At 33.8% G+C, this 17978-nt stretch overlaps 1 pseudogene; it reads left to right on the top strand.

Annotated features, from left to right (window-relative positions):
- Window positions 1-8829: 8829 nt before the first annotated feature.
- On the top strand, window positions 8830-15442 carry LOC140860548 (protein STICHEL-like; annotated as a pseudogene).
- The last annotated feature ends 2536 nt before the right edge of the window (window positions 15443-17978 follow it).

The following is a 17978-nucleotide window of genomic DNA, read 5'->3' as shown; positions in this document are numbered from 1 at the left end:
GCATTGCATGAATTGACTAAGTGTGTTGACAACAAATTGAATATCAGGTCGAGTCACTGTGAGGTATAAAAGTCGTCCCACGAGTCGACGATAAAGTGATGGATCGGGAAAAGGAGTACCATCGTTTGGTCGCAAACGAAGATGTTGTTCCATAGGAAAATCAGATGGTCGAGATCTGGCCATACCAAAATCAGATAAAATATCAGGAGTGTATTTTCTTTGACACAGAAAAATCTCTTGTTTGGAACGAGATACTTCAATACCTAAAAAATACTTCAGATTACCGAGGTCTTTGATAGGGAAAGACTGAGCGATAAATTTTTTGATATCGGAGATGGCATCGTCATTGTTTCCAGTGATGATAATATCATCTACATAGACCAAAATAAAAATTGAAATTTGGCCGTATATGTAGGTAAAAAGACTATAATCTGAAATATACTGACGAAAAACACGATCAATAAGGGTGCTTGAGAATTTAGAAAACCATTGACGAGAAATCTGTTTAAGACCATATATGGATTTGTGTAATTTGCACACATGGGTCTCACCCTTACGAGAGAATCCAGGAGGAAGTTTCATATAGACCTCTTCATTGAGATCACCTTGAAGAAACGCATTATTGACATCTAATTGATGCAATGACCAATTTCTTATTGCAAGCAATTGAAAGGAGCTAGAAGTCGAACAGTTACTAGCTAGTTTGGCCACAGGTGCGAAAGTATCATGATAATCGATACCTTATATTTGAGTATACCCTTTGAAAACTAGACGAGCTTTATATCTTTCAACAGATCCATCTGATCGATATTTAATTTTGTAAACCCATTTACAACCAATGGGTGATTTACCTTTTGGAAGTGAACATAAAGACCAAGTATTGTTTGATTCTAAAGCCTGAATTTCTTTGGCCATGGCATCACGCCATTCCGAATATTTCATGGCTTGAGAGGGGGTGAGCAGTGGTCACATTGGTTCTTGACTGTTAATGAGGCGAGCTAGAAATGAGCGATGAGAATGACTTAGGTGAATAAAAAAAAATAATTTGCTAGCGGAAAATCAGTTGAGAATGAAATGTTATTACAAATATAATCTTTGAGATGCGCATGTGGACGCCTGATACGTTGGATATGATTATTATTGATGAGAGGATTAGATTCCACGGAAGGGTTGATTGAGCTATCAAGTTGAGAAGATGTGGGAATCGTCACTGAATGATCGTTGGAGTGATCAATTGGATTATGAGATATTGAATCACTAGGAAAAGCTTCAGGAGGTAAATTTATTGATTGTATGTTATAATCAAAAGTTTCATCATCATCGATTGGGGTAATGGAAATTGAATTCTTTGATGATGAAGATGAGAGATTGTGATATGGAAAAATTGACTCATGGAATATGACATCACGAGAAACATATATTTTTTGAGATTTAAAATCGTATATTCGATATCCAGTTTGACCATGTGGATAACCAACAAAGATACCGGGCTTGGCTCGCTCATCGAATTTGTGTCGAATATTCATATTTTTAGCAAAACATAAACATCCGAAAACACGAAGAGATGAATATGATGGAACAGTTCCAAGTAAGACGTGATGAGGTGATTTATATTGAAGAATCGGAGTAGGAATTTTGTTGATAATAAAAGCCGCGGTGAGAATACATTCACCCTAAAATGAAATAGGCAAATTCGCTTGATATCTTAAAGCGCGAGCGACCTCAAGTAAATGTCGATGCTTGCGTTCGACAACACCATTTTGTTGGGGGTTCCAACACAACTGCGTTGGCGAGTGATTCCATTATCATGAAACCAAGTTTGCATTTCTTTAGAAAGAAATTCAGAACCATTATCTGATCGAATGGTTTGAAGTTGAGGAAGAAAAATTCCTCCGTTGCCAGATCTTATATGAGAAATTTTCGTATTTAATTGACGACTGATTTGATTAAAGAAATGAATTAACATGTTGAAATTTTCAGATTTATGTTTCAATAAATAAATCCAAGTGCACCTTGAATAATCATCAACAATAGTGAGAAAAAAACGAGATCCATTTTTAGAAGGTACGAAAAAAGGACCCCAAATATCAACATGAATTAATTCAAAACAATGAGTAGAACAAGATTTACTTCTAGAAAAAAGAAGACGTGACTATTTAGCACGGGGGCAAACATCGCACATGAATTCTTTATTTGCAATAACACTTGGAGAATTCTTGACAATAAAATCAAAACGAGACCTAGATGGATGACCTAGACGAGAATGTCATAGGTCAAATTTATTACATTGCTTGAAAGAAAAAGCAGAATTTAAAATTAAATCTGTATCTAAATAAAAGAGACCATTTCGAGCACTACCCCGACCAATTTTCTTCGTCGTTATGCGGTCCTGAAATATACACTCAGAAGATGAAAAAATGGCATCACAATTTGTTGACTTTGTTAATTGTGAAATAGATAGAAAATTGAATTTGAAGGATGGAATGTGGAAAACATTCGTGAGAGTAAGTAATGATGAACAATTAACCGTGCCTATGTGTGTCACAGGCGCTTGAGAACCATCCGGTAATTGAACTGATATATTTTTATGTACTTTATAATACGAAGAAAAAAAATAGAGAGATGTACATATATGATTAGAAAGCACCTGAATCAATAATCCAACAAGAAGGAAAACAAGTAAGAGTCGTACCTGCCAAGTGGGCTGAAGATCCGCCAGATTCTTCTTTGGCGAGGAGTGCAAGGAGTTTATTATACTGTTCAGATGTGAAATGACTAGCGAAGTTAGCGGAAGGTGACTCTGTTTTCTTTACATATTTATCTTGTTTATCTGGAAAACCATGAATCTGATAGCATGTAGCGAGAGTATGACCATGCTTGTTGCAATGCTCACAGAAAGGGCGTTGGCGTTTTCCTGTGGCTCGAAACGGTGGCTTATACGTTTGAAGTGCTGCTGAATCAATAGTAGGAGTAGTTCGAATATTAATTTCTTTTTTTTTTCTTATTGACGTACCAAATTATAGATACGTTGAATGGAAGGAAATGGCTCCATCAAGAGAATTTGACTGCGGATAGCCGAAAAAGCGATCATGTAGCCCTTGAAGAAACTCCATGGCATGATCTTGATTTTGTTGATCAATAATGCTTTTAGCATTGCCGCAAATACAGCGAGTGATAGTGGTAATGGAACTGAGTTCGTCTCACAAAGACTTGAGTTGTGTGAAATATAGAGAAACAGATATACCATCTTGGTTGAGAGTAGATATTGATTGCTTCAACTGATAGATCTTAGGAGCATTTGATTGAGAAAACCGATCTTTTAGATCTGTCCAGATTTGTGCTGCAGTTTCAGCATATAAAATACTTGGACGGATTTCTGGTGAAACACAATTAAGGATCCAACTTCCAACTAGATCATTGCAATGCTCCCAGTTGGAAATATCATCCTTTTCCTTTGGAATTGTGAGAGACCCATCGACAAAGCCAAATCTATTTTTGGCATGGAGTGCCATTGTCACTGCACGACTCCATGAACCATAATTGTCACCTGTCAATAAAGGGGTAACAAGGATGGCGGAAGGGCTATCAGAGTGATGAATGGCATAGAGGTCAGTTTTGATTGAAGGTGTGGAACTCATGTTTGCATCAGCCATGTGAAGGAATAAGAGAAAGAAATGATACGTGATATTTCAACCTGATACTGATATCATGTGAAAATAGAGATCCCAAGAATTAGATCGTTTATTTCTTTCTGATGTTCAATATATAGATATAGTACAAAAAAGAGAGAATACATCAAAATAGGAACAGAAAATTTGTTACAACAAATAAATCTAATCTAGTTGATAAGATCTAAACTAAAACAAATATGAATACTAACGAACAAATCATATTGATTTGATATCGTCCAACATCAAACAAGAGCAGAATGTGCAGCGCACTACTAGTGTACTATTTTTCAAGAATGATGACGTGGAGAAGGACAAAAGAAATAGATCTCTTATTTAGACGCACATGGGATTTGAATATTATGACCATTGCAATCCCGAGCTATAAATAGTTGATTCAGATTAATTGAGAGAGACATCGAGAGAGAGAGAGAGATATCGAGAAATAACGCTCACACACACGATTTACATAACTCTCGAATATAAAAGCTTTCAAGTTATCAATCAAGCGAGTTAAGAGCTTCAAGAGCAGTTGAAGCAAACTAATAAAGCACATGCTCAGATTCATATAAGATCAAGTGTAGGATCATTTGTGCTAAGTCTATCGAGTTGCAAACTCATTATATCAGATCAGTTGAATGTTCTGTAAAACACTATTATTGTAACAAGAAGCAGTCGAGGATTGAGATTCTTGAGCTGAGTCTAGGAGTTCTGAGATAGACAGTGGTGTAAGTCCTAGTCTTGGATCAGGCTGTTGCAAATTACGTGTAATGGTCAAAGTCTTTTAGAGTGAATCCTTCCGAGATGGAAGAAGGGGTGACGTAAGAGATTTAACTCCGAACATCCAGAAACAAATTTGCTGTGTTATTTTCTATCTGTCAAACACATTCACTCATCTCACCATTAATTCAACCAGTCCATTTGATATGCTTCATTCTGTTAGTTAACCTATTCCCACAATTATCCAAGTTGGTTGATTAATATTGACACACAAGAAAAACAATAGTCCAGTTCCTAATCTATCTGAACTCAAAACAGTAGAAAGTGCAGTAGATTGTTGTCATCCATATTGAAGTTCCATCTGACCAAATAGTCTATGCCTCCAGACCGATCCTATCCCCCAACAAAATTTATGGGTCTGCCCCTTATGACTGATGTGGGAATTTATTTTACATTAAGATGATATTGTTTACTACAAAATCCCTTTAAATTTGGATTGAAGAATTTAGGAGATAGTTGAAAATATCATATATTATGTAGGTTTTGAATGATTATTGACTTAAACTTATTTTTTCATTTTCTTGTATTAATGCAGTTGAAAAATACACTAGTCAGAATAATTTATATTAACAAATTTTGTGTGAAAGAATCGTTCGAAATAAACAGTGATAGAAGAAATCGAAGCTATGTGATAATTTATATCCTACTCTATCATCAGCATTTTTTTTCGAACGATTTTTTTTGTTGTCATTTCTACATGATCCAAGTTTGATTGGATATCTTATTTATCTGCCGATGTAAAATGTAAAATCTTTTTGTCATATTATTATCTCAAATATATCTGATCACTATAAATATTTNATAATAATTTGCTTAAGAATATCTTGAAGTCTACTCATCAAATGGTTCAAATCAAATCAAATCAAAGCTCAACTTGAATGGGAATAGCCAGATAGGTCCTCGTCAAAGCACGACACATGCGCTCACGTGAAAAAGAAGAGAATCCCAATCCATTATTCTTATATTTTATTAATATAGCCAAAATTGTTTTAAAAAAATTAATGATCTAAAAACTTACTATTAATTAATAATTAATGATTCCTGAAACAAATTAAGGAACTATTATAAAGAAAAACGCATATTAAGAGTCTAACAAACCGATCTCTATTTCATAACAGGGATCGATTGATGGATTTTTTCGATAATAAAATGTTGGGCACTAATTTTTAGAGACCGATATAACTCGTCTGTCTCTAAATTAAAATAGAAGCCGAACCAAATAAATTTTGATTTTAACATTTATATTCGAATTTCAAATTTCGATTTTCGGTTCGGTTTGGTGTTTGGTTTTTCCAGTTTGGATTTTCGGTTTTTTTTCGGTTTTTATCCGAAGTTTGAACACCCCTAAATTTAGGGATAAATTGAATACAATCGGTCTCTAAGTATTAATTCTTTTTTTTTTTTTTAAAAAGGTATTTAATTCTTTTTCCTTTTTATCATTCGTATGTAATTTGCCAAAGAACGTGATTCATATTTGGGGAAAAAAATAAAATAAAGAGGATTTCAAAACATGAGAGTGAATTTGGTGGTGAAACTTTTTTTTAAAAAATTTCCAAAGTACCCTCTAATTAACAAATTATATTTACCACATTTTTTCTTTACCTTTACTATTTTCTCTTATCGTTTTCAATTTAAGAAATTAATAATTTTTATTGTAAAATATTTTCAGAAAACCTAATTGATTAATTAACATTTTTTTGGAACAGACACATCAAATGTGCTAATTGCTATGATCCACTAGTTATTATCATCTTACAGAAACCTCTTAAAAAATTACAAGAGTAAAATTAATAATAAAATATTCATCTTTTTCGCTCACTCTTAAATTATTTATTATTAGAATAATTAAGAGGAATTTCGATATTGGCCGTTGCATGGATTAGCTGCTAAATTCTTGTTTAATAATTCGGAAATGCCTCATATAATTGTCAAGTTAGCATTAAATGTACCTATTTCAAAATTTTAAGTTTCAAATTAATTATGTGATCTTTATTTTAGGTTAATGACGAGATTCAATATCTTTTATATCATCGTGTGTTTGACTCATCGAGGTTTAAAAACTATGTGATATGCATTTTCAATTTATCATTCAATTTTAAGCGATGTGTAATGAGAGAATAATTAATTTACCTTAAGTTTTGCATATTATTAGCGGAAGGTTCCTATCTCATGGCTATTATCTCATGGGGTAGGTGGAAGCATGTGATTGTTGCAAATTATGTGGATACACATAATATGTGGGATGCACATGATTTGCACCAATCACAAAAGTCCACATTACCCATGGGATATCCCATTACCCCATGGGTAGGACTGAATTTTTCATTATTAGCTTAGTACATGATAGAATACCAGCTTTCAAGACGTCGAATTCGTATTTTGAAGGGAATAATAACGTAATCAGATTTTTTATCAATTAGTTTTCGATTAATTTTTAAATAGAAATTAGTTAATTATATAATTTTTTCTTTTATAGATGGATCTACCCTAAAACATATATATGATATTATTAACGCATACACCTTACCTTATCTGTGTATCGGACATTTATTGTGAGTAATATTTAACATAATTAATGGCCATTGGTCTCCAATGAATTTAAAATCTCACCTGGCATTTTTTTCATATATGTTTAATGACCTTTTTATAATTTTTTTTAAAAATGTCACAATACAAAAATTTCACCGTCACATTCTTTCATTTCTTGGTATGAATGAATTAACTTTGCAGGGTATATCCCAGCCAAAAATTAATAATAACAACAATGACAAAAAATACTCGGTAGGGTATCTATAATTGGGAAAAATATACATATCCAATTATATATATTCAAAATAATTTCATTAAAAAATTAAGCCTGTATTATATTTAAGAAAAAATTTGAGGTTTGCTGGACTGAATTTCCAAAATTGATAGCATTAAACTATCAATTATAAATTGACGGTTTAAATCCAACAAAAGGTGAAATCCATAGAACACAAAATCTATACTTTTAATGAGACATTAATATAAAATGATTATATTTTGGAAGTTGTAATATTTATAATAGTATCAGAAATAAAAATTATAAAATATTAAGTTTTAGTATCCAAAAATGTTAGAAAAATTCACTCGACACATAAAGAGACGATATTTTAAGTTCGAGAAATTCTAATAAACTTTGCCGAATTTTTTTTTACTCTTTTTCGTTCTAATTTCTAAACACAAAAACTCATATGATATATTCTCACGTGTCAATTTTTGTAAAATAGATATCTTATTTGACCCAACTTATGAAAAATATCATTTTTTTGCTAAATAAATATGAATTAGACTGACTAATCTAACGGATAAAATCTATAATTTTCTCAAATGGTCTCGCGAGAGGGATCATTCATTTCTTCGTTGTATTGCATCTAATAATAATAATAATAATAATAATAATAATGGAGTCGAGATCTAATAATTTTTCTTTTTTGAAATCGTCCTTGGTCCCATCTAATAGATAAATTATCGGATTACTATTGAATGAATACTTTGAAATATAATTTTCTCGAAACTGGGATGTGATATAAGCTAAAATATAGCACTGTTCTGTTCACCATATTATTAATATATATATAATTCATCTTATCTCATCGCATGTTTTTCTCATCATATTATTTATCCATATATTAACTATTTATTTTACATCAATCGAATCATTAATTATTTATAATACATCAATCAAATCATTGAATTTAAATTACTATATTATCTCTTATAAATAATATAATTTTTATTTTATTTATTGTTAAAAAAACAAAATAATCATTTAACATTTTTATATAAAATTTAATCAATCAAATCAAATCAACTATAATCTATCAATCAAATTCAATACTATTTTAAACAATCATTTTTTATTACATTATATTACTTATGTATGTATTACTTATACCACGACTCAAACCAAACGATGCCTACTAATAAAATTTTTAAAGTCCCAGTACATTTTGAACAATCATTGGATTTTTGAAATGGAATCTTGAAAAGACTTGTTTGTTCAAAAAAAATAATAATAAAAAAATCATCAGTGGATGATCACTAAAATATGAGCAGAAACTTGTGAGAAAATGGAAACTGAAACAAATCAAGAACTAAATCTCAGACAAAATCAAGATTAAAAGCGAAAATCCCCACTTATTACAAGAAGAATTTTTGGAGCCCCAAAACTCAATTCATTCTTGGGCGGGCCACTTCCCCTTCAGAGAGAGGGAAAACCTGTTACCATTTTTACTCCTTTTTCTTCCGAACCGAAAAAAGATTCAATCTTTCACACAGAACACGGAAAAAATCATTCATCCCTTCATTCTGGCAGCTGTTATGGAGTGATTCATTCCCTTTCCGTACTGAGCCTACACTATTTTTCCTCCACAGAAACGCTACTTGGCTAGTTTCCACACTACTGGCTGTGTAGGCTTGATTTCTGCCCCATCCCTTATTATGGCTGTCTGTTGGAAAAAGTTCCATTATTGAAAGGGAAATTAAATTCTGTCGGATCTGTACTTCCCTCCTCTTAGTGCAAAACCAATAATTTTCTTTTGATTCCTCACTCACATATATGGCCAGAATGTGGGATTAAGGTAGCGTTTATGTTATTCTGCTGTATTTGTTGCTGCGGCTTTCTGGTGGAGTAGTGGCAGTAGTTTGTTCGATGGCATCTGTGGAAATGCGCGGTGGAAGTGTTGGCAGAGGTGGGATTGATCCTAGTAACCTTCATTTGAAGAAAGAGCTGACGCAAATCCGGAAGGCCGCAAGAAACTTAAGGGATCCCGGAACTTCCTCTTCGTGGCGGTCCCCGCTGAATTCTGCCCCAGCCCTCACCAAGCATCATTATGTGCATCATCAAAAGAATGGTCTGCTTGATTTCGTTGATGGTAAAGCCATTTCTTCTTTATCTGAGCAGTGTTTGCAACGGTCATTGAACGTAGAAAGCAATGGTAATAGTGGTAATGTTAATGTTACCAATGATAAGGGCAATGTGAATGTGAAAGAGAAACAGAAGATGGTGTTTTTGTATAATTGGAAGAGCCAGAAATCTGAGGGTGAAGTAAATCGGCAGATGGGTGTGGATGATATAGAGAACAGCAAGAATGTAGAGCTATATTTGAATCAAGAAAGTGTTGATATCGATAACATGAGTGATGGGAGGGATGATGGTGGGAATGATTCTAAGAGTGATGCTTATTCGAGTGATAGGTATGCTTCTGCTATCTTTAAGTGTAAAGATACGAGATTTTCTCCATCTATTAGGCGAACTATTAGGAAGAAGTCGAAGAGGAGCAATTATTCTAGTGCCAGCTTGTGGAATCATAATGAAAAATTGCGAAAACAGATGCCACTCACGAGAGGCACCAAAAATGTCGTGGAAGGTTCACCTAGTTTAGGAATGGGGAGGTATGATCTGGCGAGTTTGGTTGATCAGTCAGATGATACTGAAGATTACTGTAACTCCGAGGACTTGAGGAGGGTGTCAGCAATTTCTCCATTGCTAGCTAAGCTTAAAAGTAAAGGTTGGGCTCATTCACCGAAAACGTTTGTTGAGGAGTCACAGGAAAGAGGATGACTCCATTTCATACAGTAACACCTGCATTGTCGACGAGTTCTTATAATAAACATGGAATTACGAATCCTAGTATCATTGAGTCCTGGGATGCCACTACGGGATCCATTAACGATGCAGATGATGAAGTGGATGATCAATTGGATTTTCCTGGGAAACAAGGATGTGGAATTCCTTGTTATTGGTCAAGAAGGTCCACACCAAAGTCTAGAATTGGATGTGGGAGTTGCTCTCCGTCTCTTTCGGATACGTTAAGGAGGAAAGGGAGTAGCATCTTATGTGGAACCCGGACAATGTATCATAAAAGACATCATCGGTCAACCATGGGATCCATCAAGAGGAGAACAACTAGGACTGGTGCTGAAAGTGTTGCCTCCCTTCTTGCCAACAGTGGCAATGGACAAGGAGGATCATCTATGGGAAGTGGAAGTGGGAACAGCGATGACGAAATTTCCACAAATTTTGGGGAGCTTGATTTGGAGGCCTTGAGCAGGTTAATGGAAGGAGGTGGTCATCGAGTTGTAGGAGTCAAGAAGGGTTAGAGTTAGAAGCTTTCAAGGGGGAAATGCACGAGGAAAGTTCTCCTGAAAATGTCCGTAGCCTGTGTCACAGGTATAGGCCAATGTTTTTTTGACGAATTGGTTGGTCAAAATATAGTTGTCCAATCCCTCACTAGTGCAATTAATAGAGCAAGGATCGCTCCCGTTTATCTTTTCCAAGGTCCTCGTGGAACTGGAAAAACTTCAGCTGCAAGGATTTTTGCCACGGCTTTGAATTGCCTTGCCACTGATGAGGCTAAACCCTGCGGAGTCTGCAGGGAATGCTCAGATTCCATATCTGGCAAGAATAGGTATCTTAAAGAAGTTGATGGCTCTAATAAAAAGGGAATCAACAACATTAGAACTCTTTTGAAAAATCTCTCGGTGGTTTCATTTATCAGCCTCGTCTCAATACAAGATTTTTATTATTGATGAATGTCACTTATTGCCCTCAAAGACATGGCTGACTTTTCTTCGACTCCTTGAGAAACTTCAGCCACGGGTAGTTTTCATCCTCATAACGACGGATATTGACAACATACCACGGACTATATTGTCACGTTGTCAGAAGCACCTTTTCAGCAAAATTAGCAATGGAGACATTATCACTCGGCTGAGGAAGATTGCCACTGATGAGAATTTGGATGTTGAATTGGAGGCACTAGATTTGATTGCTTCGAATGCAGATGGGTCGCTAAGAGATGCTGAAACCATGTTAGACCAGTTGAGTTTGTTTGGAAAAAGAATCTCTATTTCCTTGGTGAATGAGCTGGTAAGTTTGAGTGAACTTCTGTTCCTTATAGTTTCTCTCTGTTTATAATTTTTCTGTTACTATACAATTTTAGAATGCCCATTGAAACAAGTGTTAAAAAAAAATTTACCGAGTTGCATGTTTATAGGAAAGTTCATACAATTCTCGAGTTAACAACTTAAACAATGAAATGTAGCAATTTTTTTTCTTGTTCTCATGGTTTAAATTAAGCAAAGTACCTTATGTAAATGTGCTTCCCCCGCGCCCTGTAGATTGGGGTCGTTTCTGATGAGAAACTGCTGGAGCTTTTGGAGTTAGCTATGTCATCAAACGCTACAGAAACAGTGATTAGAGCCAGAGAATTGATGGATTCAGGCGTTGATCCGATAGTATTAATGTCACAAATGGCAACTCTTATTGTTGATATCATTGCTGGAACCTACCCTACCGTTGATGCCAGGCACAATGATTCTTTCATTGGTGAGAGAAATTTTAAGAGCCTCTACTCTTCCATTTTTTCCACTTTTTATTTTGCATTATGTGTTGATTTACCAAATTTAATTGCAATTGATGGTTCATTTAGCTTCATAAGAATAGAGTAATACTTTTAAGGTGGATGATATACTAACATTATGAGATGAGTGTCATATCGGTGCTTCTTCAAGCAAAAAAGGTAAAGGACAGTAAAAAATTGAATCTTTTGTAGAGCTCAAACTGTTTGCGAGGTTAATGCCAAAAATTTTCCCCAGCTCAGAATGAAAACATGTTTATTCTCTGAGTACCATGTAAGAAATTGATTACATATTTCTTTATTGGAGCAAAATAAATGTGTTAGCAACATGTTACCAAGATAAAAGGCTGTCTACATTTTGCGTTTTTGTCTGGATGTATTCTTGTTGGAGAGCAGCTGCCACTAATATTTTATATGGCTACCTAAGTGTTACATCCATCGAGATGTAATATGTATATGTCTTTGTGCTGTTCCTACATGCTATATCCTTTGGCATCTCTACTATTCACCTATGCTCTTGAGTACGTGGAGTGTGCCGTATACAAATCGTGTTTAAGCTGGATAATTATTTCGTGATCAAAGATCATGATCTCAACTTTTGTTTATATTATAATGTGTTGCAAGTAATGTCTGATTGATTTTTTTCAGTGTCTGAAAGAGAAGTGGACAGATTAAAGCGTGCACTGACTCTCCTCTCTGAAGCAGAAAAGCATCTAAGACTGTCAAGTGAAAGATCAACTTGGTTCACCGCTACTCTGTTACAGTTAGGTTCTTTGCCTTCTCCTGATCAAAGTCAGTCAGGAAGTAGTCGACGACAAAGCTCCAAGGCAACTGAAGAAGACCGAATGAGCATCCTTAAAGAAGCTGCTGCCCAGAAGCAGAGAACCGATGGCCAGTTTCTACCAAAATTGGCTTCTCCCTCATCCTTTGTGATAACTGCTACTAACCGCAATTCAACTAACAAGGAGAATCCCATTTCACTAACATGTGCTGCCAGTTTCGATTCCAATACCAATCAAAACCAGTTTTTGAGTGGCGAAGGATTGAGATACTCGCATGATGACTTTAGAAGTGCGAAATCTAGTTCAAGAAGCATGGACTCAAAAATGTTGATTGATATATGGCTCCAATGCATTGAGAAGTGTCACTCCAAGACATTGAGACAACTCCTCCATTCTCATGGGAAGCTCGTATCAATATCCGAATTTAAAGGTAAAAGTGTGACCGTTGCAAATAACTTGCCATAATATTCAAAACCAATGTTATTTTGTCTCATTTTGCTTTTCACCTGCTAGAGGATAACGATTGCCTTTGTTCTCCTGAGTCACTGCATATGTAGCACAGTAATTCAGAACGTGGTATTTGGGTTTTATGGTTTAAAAGCTTTTGTATTATTATCCCTAGTTATAGCATTTGGTACAAGGCGGTGCTCGGTTCGACAATTTGTTTATGAGTAAACCTTTTAAAGGGAGCACTAGTATAATGTGTATACACATCTGCATGCATTCGATCTACACACTGCACTTGATTTAATCTTAAGACAATGCTGTGAACTTTATGACAATGTTTCAGTTTTTATTGGTGGATATTAATATATAAAAGTGAACATTTTCTTCAATCGTCCCCAACCTTAAAACTACTATGTGCAGGTGGTTTTGTTGCTCACATTGCATTTGGAGATAGTAATATCAAAACCAGAGCAGAAGGTTTTCTTAGCAGCATCACGAACTCTTTTGAAATTGTTTTACGCCACAATGTGGAGGTTAAAATTATCCTGGTACCAGATTCTTCAAGTGAAAAGCAGATGGGACAAAAACATAGCAATAAACCTGGAAAACAAATCCACACGCTCAAATATAACAGGAGGAAATTCCGATCTTGATTTACGCCATGTCCCATTGAAGGTATCAAGAGGAAACTTTAATGTGTCTGAAGGTCATCAAATAGAAACTTCCGAAAACACTAGCGCCTCAAAGGAGAGAAAGAAGGATATTCCTGGTCGGAGAATCGAATCCATTATTCACGAGCAGGGACTGGAAACTGCTTGGTTGCAAGCAATGGAGAAAGGAACCCTGGATCAATGAGTTGTTTGAAACCTGAAAGGAATCAAATTTTGCCACAGGATGGAATGTATAATCCGAATGACATGGAGCTGATGAATTCTCGGGATGTGGTGCCAATGAAGCACTGGGAAGATGAGTTAAATCACGAAATCAAAGCTCTAAAAAAGGATGAAATGCAACAACAAAAGGAACATGTTGTCAAGGGGATCAGTCATTGCCCCATCTCTCCAAGCTTGTTGCATAATAGCAGTTTTGCCAGAGATTTCAACAAAGATAACATGTGAGTTACCAGCTTAATGATTCCATGTTTTATTTATGTTTATAATCATTTGTGTTTTTAGCTTGTTATCTCTGATGATTTTTATGCTTTGACATGCAAAATAGTGCCACTTGAAATCTTGAAATTTGGTTCTCTGTATATAAATTCAAATTTGGAGCATGGACTTGGTCGGTTATCAATAATTCAATATAGGCATAAGAAAAGTTCAAATCTGGTTTGATTGAAGGATGTAGTTTTTTTAGCAGCCGAAGATTATGAATAACTCTGCTTTTTATAACAAACTAACAGTGGACTTTGCTTTGTTTTTATGTTATGCGTCAAAGTTCTACCATAATTTAGAATAATATTTTAAGCAATGCCAAATAAACTAAACTCTGCTTCCATCCAATTTTTCTTCACTCATTGCTACTTGTAGTCTATTATAATCCTTGGACTATTTTTTGAATAATGTGAAATCTGTCAAGTTAATCACATCAAAGCCAATATTATGTTATTGCTATGAATATTTTATTGTGACGAGTGTTTATCTTTATAATATTTTCCAACCTTTACAAATGGATGGTAAATAACCAATAATTCTAAAGTAAAAAAAGATGGGGGTCAATCAGAGGTTTTGTTTCTTAGGCATTTGGCCATGGATGGACTGAACAACGTAGTTTTGAGTTACTTTTGTGAAGAAAAATCGATAACGAAACTCCAACATAATCTCACGAGGCTGCCCATGAATAAATAAACAAAATAGAACCAGTTTTTTTGTACCGGCTATATGGTTTTTCAAACAAGATGTTAAAAAGGAGAGCTAGTCAGATTGTCTCTTTTGTGCCAAACACTATAGCTAGAAGTTTCAACTTAAAATCTTTAAAACGTTTCATGACTTCGCCAGATTGTAGTTTCAATTCTTGCTTTCAGATAATATTTATTTGTTTATGGTGGAGAATTTCTCCCGCAATATTGTTTGGTTCTTGAGTAATTAAAAGTGATCATATATAGTGACGATGATTCTGTGACAAACACTAGTACGGAATAAATCTGTTCTTAGTTTCAATTTTCTCTAGAGATGTTTCATTTAGATTCCTTCTTCCTGGTTGTTTTTCCCCGAACATTGGCTTCTTGATCTAAAATTTTAGTATGCAACATGCCACAATGGGTTTAAAAATTCCCGAGTCAACTCTTGTTTCTTGCATCCGTTTTAGGGGATATGAATCAGGATCAGGAGCAGGTGGTTGCACTGCTTTGTTTTGTTGGAAACAACACCAGAACTCATAGAAGGGGAAAGGTAAGTTGTCGCTTTTTCTTTCCATTTTTTGATGCCAAAATCAAATCTTTACCACCCTTTTTGTGTTCCAAAATCAGGGTCCAAAGGGTACACCTATTAATGCACGCCAAAATGGACGTTTTTCGTGGTTTGGAGTTTGTGCAAAATCAAGAAGGACTTCGGATAACAGATACGGTAGATGATACAGAAGGGCCCCACCTCAAGTTTCGACTTCATTAATTTGCCATAAGCCGCTCAAGTTAGCTTATCCTGGTTTTACTTTTTTTATTTGATTATTACAACGTTGAAGGAAATGTGATTTACATTTGGACCTCTGCATATTTGCAAGTCCTGAGCCAATTTTAAATGGGAAGACTTTTTCTTTGAGCTATATTAGTTAATTTGCACACTAGTTTGGGCATGTTGGAGGGAGGCATGGAGCTAATGAAAAGGTCGTTATAGATTTTATATTTTTTAAAAATATAATGGATTTTAATTCGAACCTTTGTGTCTGTCCAAGTTATTCATATGATTTCTTGAAGACATTTAAAATTCTTCGAGCTTGCGTAATATCGAGGAAAATTTAATTTGGTTGCATTCAGTAATTTGTTAAAAATTAAATTAAAACCTGTAAAAGTGTGAAATAAACTAATTAATACTTTTAATTTGGTTCTGTCAAAAAAAAAATACTTTTAATTTGGTGGATAAATATTCCAAAAACTAAAATAATTACAATGAGTGGATAATTAAAACCCGTGTAAAAAATATCATGGCATGAAATGAATTGAATTATGTAAAATTAAATAATTTAGTCGTAATTAAAAATAATTATATACAAAGATGCAGATATATCTTAGATAATTTAATTAATGTTTATAATTAATTCAATGAGAACAGATAAAAACTGAAGGGATATAAAGAAATTCTACTTAAAACTACTTCCATTAAATCGCTATTTACAAGGTACAATTATAGCTTACAAATCTGTCAAGGATCCACTGGCTTCGTGACAAAAAGTGAGGTTTAGCGGTGTATACAAATTGAATCGAACCGAATATTAGTAATAATTTTCGGCTCGAATTAAGTATATTTAAGTTTGAGCTTAATTCAAAACTCAAAAATTTTAGATTTTATGGCTCGAATTCGGCTTGAAAATGTTCGAACACATTCACGATCTATTTGAACTATGCTTAAATATTACATTCGATAATGAAGCATCGGATGCTCTAAATATCCGAAAAAGCTCAAAATGCATATATATGAAATATATAATTATATTATATTAATTAAACTCGCGATCGGCTATCACACAAAATAATTTTTGCTCAACTCCGACTCGAAAAAGTTTGAACATATTCGAGTTATGCTTGAGTTCGATGACTTCGAATACGAATCAAATGTTTATCAAGTTAATTTGTAAAGTTCAGAAATCAACTCGATTCGTTTACAACCCCATTGAAGTTCCAAGACATGTATCTTGGGTTCAAATCCTACCATGTGGGTAGTTAGATTAAGAACGTTGTTGTTACAATCTATTTTATGTTATCCACTTTTCTTTTAAATCCCATCATGCAAACACTCCATTTCGTAAAATTTACATTTCATTTAAATCCCACCATGTAAAAATAGAGCGTAAATAACAACTCTTTTAAATTAGATACCGAGAATCTATGTTGATAAGGAGATTAATATTTAGTATTTACATCCAAAAATATTATTAACACTCTACATTACCTATTTAATTATCTACTCGACAACTTTTTAATTATTTTCATTATATACTATAACATTTTTCTTTACCTTAAATAACTTAAATATTATTTTTGTTTATTCCAATAAATAATTGTAATATTTTAAAAATGTATCATAATTTTTGTCATATACAGAAAATTATAAAATAACAAGAAAAAATATTAATTTTAATAGTTTATTTATGTCAACATAGAATTAATGTAGTTCAAATGGTATTTTTATGTTATAAAAATTGTATTATTATTAACGAATGTATTATATAGAATGAAGAAAAATAATAAAAACTAACGAATAATCTTACTTTTAATTTTAACATTTTGTATATTTTAAATGTTATTCCAAAATTTAATAAGAATTTTATAATTCAAAAATTTTTACACCTCGATATTTTAATATATTTTGTAACAAAAAAAAATTTAACCAATACTTTGTAAACTCCTATTAAAACCAGGGATAATGTTGCATGGTTTTCAATCACAAGTGTACAATGTCAAATTTTAATATATGATGAGTACATTATCGTTCTCACGAAGATTGGAAATTTATATTCACACTAATATCAACTTATTTAGAAAATCGAGGCGTGAGATTTTCAATAAATTAAAGTACATTAAATACTGCGGAATTTCAAAGACGACTTTGGGTTTACGATTTGAGATGAGTTCTAGATACAAGATTTCATCAATTTTCATCCATGTAAATCATATCAATTGACAAATTTAGAGGCCAAGAACCCTTAGTTGTTAAAATCGTGAGCGTGTGTAGCCGGGGGNGGGGGGTATGGGGGGATGTATA

This window comes from Henckelia pumila, chromosome 4 (assembly GCF_033568475.1).
Source record: "Henckelia pumila isolate YLH828 chromosome 4, ASM3356847v2, whole genome shotgun sequence".
NCBI lineage: Eukaryota > Viridiplantae > Streptophyta > Magnoliopsida > Lamiales > Gesneriaceae > Henckelia > Henckelia pumila.
The sequence above is the reverse complement of the archived record's forward strand: the minus strand, read 5'-3'. Positions and strand labels throughout refer to the sequence as shown.